The sequence below is a fragment of the Leptodactylus fuscus genome, chromosome 3 (assembly GCF_031893055.1).
Source record: "Leptodactylus fuscus isolate aLepFus1 chromosome 3, aLepFus1.hap2, whole genome shotgun sequence".
NCBI classification, from domain to species: domain Eukaryota; kingdom Metazoa; phylum Chordata; class Amphibia; order Anura; family Leptodactylidae; genus Leptodactylus; species Leptodactylus fuscus.
Window position 1 is genome coordinate 222,286,857 of NC_134267.1, and position 7,576 is coordinate 222,294,432.

At 46.0% G+C, this 7,576-nt stretch overlaps 1 pseudogene; it reads left to right on the forward strand.

The window, feature by feature from the left end:
- The first annotated feature begins 2,999 nt into the window (after positions 1–2,999).
- LOC142196937 (dead end protein homolog 1-like) lies at positions 3,000–6,868 on the forward strand (annotated as a pseudogene).
- Positions 6,869–7,576: the final 708 nt, after the last annotated feature.

Consider the following 7,576-nt stretch of genomic DNA (forward strand, 5'->3'; position numbering starts at 1 on the left):
TTTGTTTGGGGTTGTGAAGCATAGGATTGCCAATGAACGCTACCAAACCCCTTCTGTGTCCAAAGCAAGGAGCAGAGATGGTGAATGAGACTCCTCTGCCCATTGAATGAGGTTCATAAACCTCCAGGTGCTGCTGCTCAGTAACAAAGCCCTCTCTATGGGCCTTAATAGTTGAGGTGGAATCTTATATAGTCTAGTAGCTGGAACTCTGGTGTAAATTATATCACTAGTAAAGAAATGGGATGGAAATTAATCTTTCCAGCTGAAACATTAGGTTCTGCCAAAGTTTCCATCGGTGGCTGTTCTGCTTAAATGTCAGTAAGATGTGGAGATAAAATATCAGAAAAGTCTAATAGGGGTCAGAGGAGCTGTCAGGACCCGGGGCCTTATGTGGCCGTAGACATGAGATTTCCTCCACCAGAAAGTTACTGTAAACTCTCTACAGAGACCTCAGGCAGAAACATGAGCTCAGGAAACTGACAATAACTATAGTGAAGGGTTGTGGAGTGGAGGGGTCCCCTTAATGTTATACAGGGCTTCATAATGGGCTCAAAATTGTTGAGACGTTAGCCTGTGGTCTATTTTGTTCCCTTGTGAGTCCATGAGTAGCCATCTTAGTAATATCCTTTCTGCTTTTATGTATATTGTGGTAGATAATCTTTCCAGTAAGGTTTGGACCCCCTGATATAACATGTTATCTATCGGTGACATGGCGAGAGCAGCTTGTCTTCATTCACTCAGCGGCTTATTCTGACCATTATTCACTTTATCCACAACATGACCATTGCAGGACGGTGAAGAGACCTCATACAGATCAGCTATTCAGCATATAATGTAGTAATGTTTTACCTTCATAGATGAGAGATCCACAGTATACAGGACCCAGGATATATGTCCTGCCGATCAGGAGAATGGGGATTCCTTACTGCTAAAGACTGAATGGTGACGTGGCCGTGTATGTGCAGGACTTTCTATAAATCCCATGAATAGGAATAAAACTGCTAGAGGCCAAAACTGTTGAGGAATCCCCTTAATGTAGACACATCAGCCCTCCATGGGACATTAACATGTTCGATAATGTCAGGTAGAGGGGTCTTGGGTGAGGGGCAGGTTACACATGGTGAAGGCTTCTACTGGTAACTTCTCCATATTACCTGGTAGAGGAGTAAGGCCTGAAGCTTGTTGTCAGTGCATGTAGAACCTATGCATATGGCCTACAGTTACCTGGTTTCAGAAGAACTACTGTGAAACCTACAAAGTACCCAAAAAGTCCAGTTCTCTACACTAGGGCTTATACCTGCCCATTGTTCCTTGTTATATAATTATGAGGACATGAATGGAGTAATATGGGGTATGGTGGACACCAGGCTCCCCGCACAGTCAATCCAAAGTGTGTGTGTGTGTGTGTGTGTGTGTGTGTGTGTGTGTGTGTGTGTGTGTGTGTGTCCTCAGATCCAAGAGTCTATGCAATATTTAGACGGGACAATTAGGAGTGGGTTGTCTTCTATCTTGAGGCTTGGTGTACCATCTTCTTGGCTATCTATAGTTTCTTCCTCGCTGTCTTCTACAATGACTGTCACTGATTTCTCTTCCACCTCAATGTCAGTCTGTCATATCAGCCTTCCATGGGATGTTAATGTAGTCGCAGACCAAGAGGATAAAGTCACGGTAAGGGGCAGGTTACACATGGTGAAGGCTTCTACTGGGAAGTTCTCCTTATTAGTTGGTAGAGGAGTAAGGCCTGAAGCTTGTTGTCAGTGCATGTAGAACCTATGCATATAGCCTTCAGTTACCTGGTTTCATAAGTGTCAAAGCTACACGGTACCCTAAAAGTCCAGTTATCTACATTAGGGCTTATACCCACCTCCCCCCCCCCACACTGTTCCTTGTTGCATAATTCTGAGGACATGAATGGAGTAATATGGGGTATGGTGGACACCAGGCTCCCACACACAGTCAATCCAAAGTCTCCCAACTTGATATGGTGACAATCCCTGTTCATTAGCAGCACATTGTCCAGCTTCAGCTCTGTCAGTCCTTTTGTGTATGTAGTCCAGAGCCCTGGATATATGTAGTGACTCCTATCCTTAGCTGATATATAATCATTATAGATCTTTAGGAAACTGGATACACTCAAGAAGAGGCTGGACGAAGCACAGCGCTCAGGGAAGCCTCACATGATGTGGGGCCGGCCGGGAGGCGATTGGTTAATTTGAATGACGCCGCAAGTTGCGTCTTCGTGATTGGGTGAGGGGGCGGCCTTTTAAAGGAAAAGCCCACCAAAGCGCAGCAGTCGCGCTGCTGCAGTACATAGGAAAACTTGTCTCCGGCACCGAGCAGCTGCGATGTGGCATTAGAAGATCTTATCAGCGAATTGCGGGTGTCTGGGGAGCACCGCGATCCGGAGTGGCTGCATTGCCAATTGCGCAGCTGTCTACGGGGGCCTGGGGAGGCGCTGGCAGCGCCTTCACCCAGACGGCCGCGGAGACCAGGCCTCCGGCGTGCCTGAGTCCCGATGAGGCCCTCGGGTCCAGCGCCATTGCAGGAGCCCCTCACGGGACCCTCCGACCCAAGGTACTCCTAGGTCTGCTGCCAGGAGGCAACCGAGGGGAGGGAGAAATCCATCTAGCAGGCGGTACCCGAGACGGAGGCGGCAGGCCGCGCCTCCGTCCTCTCCTACTACCAGCAGGATTTCCGGACCGTTGTCGGCAGTGCCGTGAGCTTCCGTGGTTGGCCCGGCAGTTGCTCAGCGTGGGTTGGACTCAGCGTCGACAGGGCCGGAGCTCACGGGCCCTCAGCGTGTGGAGGCAAGAGGGCTAATTCCTTTGGGCCTAGCCGTCAGCGTGACCGGGTTGTCGCAGTCACTGGGCCCAGCGACTCCTTCCTCATCTCTGGATAGGGGGTCTGAACTCTCCAGTGCTGCAGTCCCTTCCGTGGTACAGAGGATGGAAGCCAGCGGGTCGAGTGGTCATCTGCCTGCTGTTCAGCTGGATTCCGGAATGGCGGCTGATGGGGTGGCTAGCCCCAGGCAGTCAGGTGAGTCAACTTCTGTGTTTACCATGCAGTTTCCTCTCTTATCGAGCCAGGGTGGGGTTGGTTTCCCTGGGGAGGTGGGCAGGGGTGTTATGGATTTTATGGGATTGATGGGTTCCATGTTTCGGTCATTTCAAGCAGCGCCGTCTCCAGTTCCGGCATGGGTGGGGATTAGTCCGGGTAGTGGGGTTACTTCTGTGTCGGCAGGCACAGGTGTATCGGGCACTCAGGTGGAGACGGGGAATAATGTCGGGGTTTCGGGTAGCAAGGAGAAGGACAAGGAGGGTGATAAGACTGGGGATAAGGCTGAGGAAAGACTCGACGATGCGGCAAAAGGGGAGGTTTACGTCTGTTTCGAGGGCCTCCTCGGGGCCCACTTGAAACAGGATGTGAGGAAAAAAAATATGGAAAGGGGAGTATGTGGAGATTTTCTCCCTGCTCCCTTTGGAACGCTTTAACTTAGACAGGTCCAGGAAGGAAGAGGAAGAGAAGCGGCGGTATCGGCTGACCCCCCCCCCCCCCCCGCACCTTTTCTAATTGGTTGCAAGCAAAACTACTGTCAAAGCTACAAAGAACCCAAAAAGTCCAGTTATCTACACTAGGGCTTATACCTACTCATTGTTCCTTGTTATATAATTCTGAGGACAGGAATGGAGTAATATGAGGTATGGTGGAGACCAGGCTCCCCGCACACAGTGAATCCAAAGTCTTCCAGCTTGATATGGTGACACTCCCTGTCCATTAGCAGCACATTGTCCGGCTTAAGCTCTGCCAGTCCTTTTGTGTATGTACTCCAGAGCCCTGGATATATGTAGTGACTCCTATCCTTAGCTAATATATAATCATATAGATCTATAGGAAATTAGATACACCCATGCTTTGTCTTATTGGCACCTTGTATCTATTAATAGGGACATTGTCTGCCAGGCTAGGTCTATGTACATAATACTATAGTGACATCCAGTGATACCTGAGTATAAGATGGGGAGAATATCTTTGCTCCAAGAAATGTATAATATACAAATGCACATGTCACTATCTACACGTCCATATTCTCTAACAGGAATGGCCGGGTTTAAGACTCATTATTGTTGCTCTCCTGTCCATACTGCATAACTTTCTAAACTTGACAAATAAAAAATATATATTTAACCAACTTCCACCTCTTAAAATTGTCTACCTTTTTGCCTAGAGAATATTGCTGTGTATATGCCCCTGATATACAATGATGGACATTGGTGTTGTCCTGGTGTCTAGCCATCATGTATGTCTCTGATATGAGGACACTTGGTCACACAACCACAGTCTCTGGTTATATGGTAGACTATTAATGGTGGCTTATTAAAATGGGATATCCTTATGTACCAACAGGTTGTTTGGGGTGGGAAAAAAACCCCACTCTCCCTATCCTTGGGACCGTTATTGGTCTTTTTCTTTGTTTTGCTCCGTTCTGAATTTAGTGGTGGACAATACACACGAGTTTCACATTAGAGTATTTATCTCATGAGCTTTAGGGCCCCTTCACATGCTGTAAGCGCGCCGCTCACTTATACACATGTCCGAGCACATTACTTCCAAACAGAGCCTATTGCTTTCAATGGGAAGCACACATATATCGACATATACGTGCGCTTCCCATTGAAATCAATGGGCTCTGTTTGGAAGCGCTGCACTTGGACATGTGTATAAATGAGCAGCGCGCTTACACCATGTGAAGGGACACTTAGATTTGATACATGTCTGACTGCTGCAGTGACATGAATGGCTACTCCTTGTTGGATCAGGTATTCCACATGGGTTCAGCACAATCTTTTGTAAATGAAACCAAAATGAGCAGCAGAACAAGCTCAACAGAAAATGACCAAACTGTACAGGATAATCCCTCATAAAAAAATGACAAGGTCTTACAACTTGTGTAATGGGACGATTCCCAATACAATTTTTGCATTATATTATAGGTTTTTGCATTTGTCTAATGTTCATGTGTAAATATCCCCCCCCCTTCCCTGACAATCTAGAAATTTTTGGTCTTTGTACTGTCATCCCCATGTACAGAGTATAATGGCAGGACTCTCACTAGGTAAATATCCTCCATATAACATTGGTTTTTGCAGTGACTAGTATGGCGTCATAACCTAATCCTGCTCCATAACCTGAGTGGCCGCTGCCATATAACTGGACGTTCTCCTGTCCTTGTAGTCCATGATGTCTCCTATTCACCTGGAGCCAAATAGTGATGGGGTTCATCTGATTCTGGAAAGGGAATTACCAATTTTACAAACTGTATTTGGGAAGTTTCTGCTGGTGTTGGGTGACCAGACCTTTTCCTAGGTGAAGAATTATTGTCCATATACAAATTTAGGTTTTTGTGGATCAATAGAAACTTTCTTCTGGCTCGGTTTTCTTTGCTACACTGTAGACAACTTGCACATGACCCCACAATGCTTTATGTAGATGTAGATCTGTTAGTTTTTGTCCCTGAAAGTGATGATCTGTATTCCTGGTAAATGAGCACTTGCTATATAGAACGTCCTGCAAGTTTCAGAGCCCAGAACTGCAGTATGAGTGGCTTGTAGTAGTCAGTGATGTCACATCAGTAGCCCTGGATATTGTAGCGGGATATTGGTCACATCCATTACATGTTACCAGTTACTTGGGTGTCAATAATCCTCATTTTCCCTGTCATAGGGGATTGTTCTTACATAATAAGGATATTAGATGGTGCGGATGACATTACTCCAGTAACATCATTGTAATATAGAAGTGATGAGGATGTTGCAGTTAGTTGAGCACTTCATTGTTGGTTGGGTTGTCACACAATGGCCATTACACTGGTGCCGGTGAGGAAGACTCTCCTGCTGAGAACTGACTGGTAAATGGGACTTCAGGTGACCATACACTCTGGTCTGGCAAGGGGAATTTTTTTTTTTTTTTTTTGGGGAAAATGGTCAGAATCACATCTGGTAGAATCCTTCTAACATCATAGTGTGAATAGGGATAACTTGTGACCTGCAGAGAGCAGATGTGGCCATTGTCATAAAGCTTTCCAGTGACCGCCTCCTGCACCATCTGCTCCAGGTTGTCTCTGTATTGGCCCATATGAGCCCCAGTACTGACTGCTGAAGACAAGCCTGTAGGCCGATGGAGACCTCACTAGATTAATACACAGCCACAGACCATACAAGATGGCATTCTGAGAAACTGTTAGTATATTGTTATCCAAAGCACCGAGAAGAGTGAGATTACACTCGACGGCCTGCTGGGGTTTCTGGATAAAGATGTGATAGTGATAATCCTGGGAGAGTCCAGAACTGACATATATACAGTATCTCTATGCCAGCACCACCGCAAACTCCAAAAAACATGGCTGTTGTGAAGTACATCTCTCACAGGGCTGCCGCCTTGGCAAAGAAGCATCTCTGTGAAGGTGTCCAGGTCGTATGTGGCTATCTCTTCACAGTAGACTGGCTTCAGCAGTCGGTAAGACAAAGCTACAAGCTGCCACCCTGGTGAAACCAAACTTCTTACCTCTGAAAGTAACACCAGCGGCTGAGGTTACACAAGAGAAATTCACACCCAGTGCTGTCCAATGTCTGCAACGACTGTGTGACAACATGAAACTTGGCCACCTATATTACCAGATCAAGTTCCTGACCCTCGCACATGTGGATGCACAAGGTTTAGGTAGTAAGCGCAAATCCTGATGCGTCCTGTACACTTCACAGGGTATTGTTGGCTTGCGGGTGACAAGCTGATTCCAACAGACAAGTACCAGCAGGCCAAGGAGATGGTAGTCTTGCATATTCTGAAGTAACTGGGGTACATTGCAGACTAGCAGGCTTTTTTATTCTGAAGATTCTGAAAAAAAAAATATAATTTATTTGTATGCCGACAAATGAAAATTTTTTTTTTTTTTTTTTTTTTTTTTAAACACATAAATCTGTATGACTTTGTCCTGAACAAGGCCCAGTCACTGCTCATTGACACTACACCCCCTCACTCTTGGTCACATAACTTTTTATTTTTTTGCAAATACAACTTGTCCCTACATTCCCCGGCCTGGGCTCTCGATGATTTTGTAGCACTTAGTGATGTCCTGAACCTCCAGTTTGGATGATGGCTCTATTGTAGCTTTATAACTGGTAAGACTGGCTTTCCTATTTATTAGAGATAAGCAAACAGTAAAATATTCGATACTCGTTTCGAATAGCTGCTCAATATTCAGGTTATTAATTTGGTCCAAGACCACAGAATGTCGATCAGAGGGGTCTTCAGCAAACAGTAAGTTGAATATCTGTAACGCTTGTCACGGTCTCCCAATTTGTAGGTAGCGGTGTAAGTCCTGAAGTTTTCTGCCACTGTCTGAATAGCTGGTACATCCAATCTTCAGTTGCCCCCACCCAGGGGTAATATCTAGAGATGAGCAAACAGTAAAATATTTGATGTTCGCTATTCGTTTCGACTAGCCTCTCAATATTCAACTATTGAACCCCATTATAGTCTGCGTGATGGGGAGCAGGTGATATACGCAGTAACTGCACGG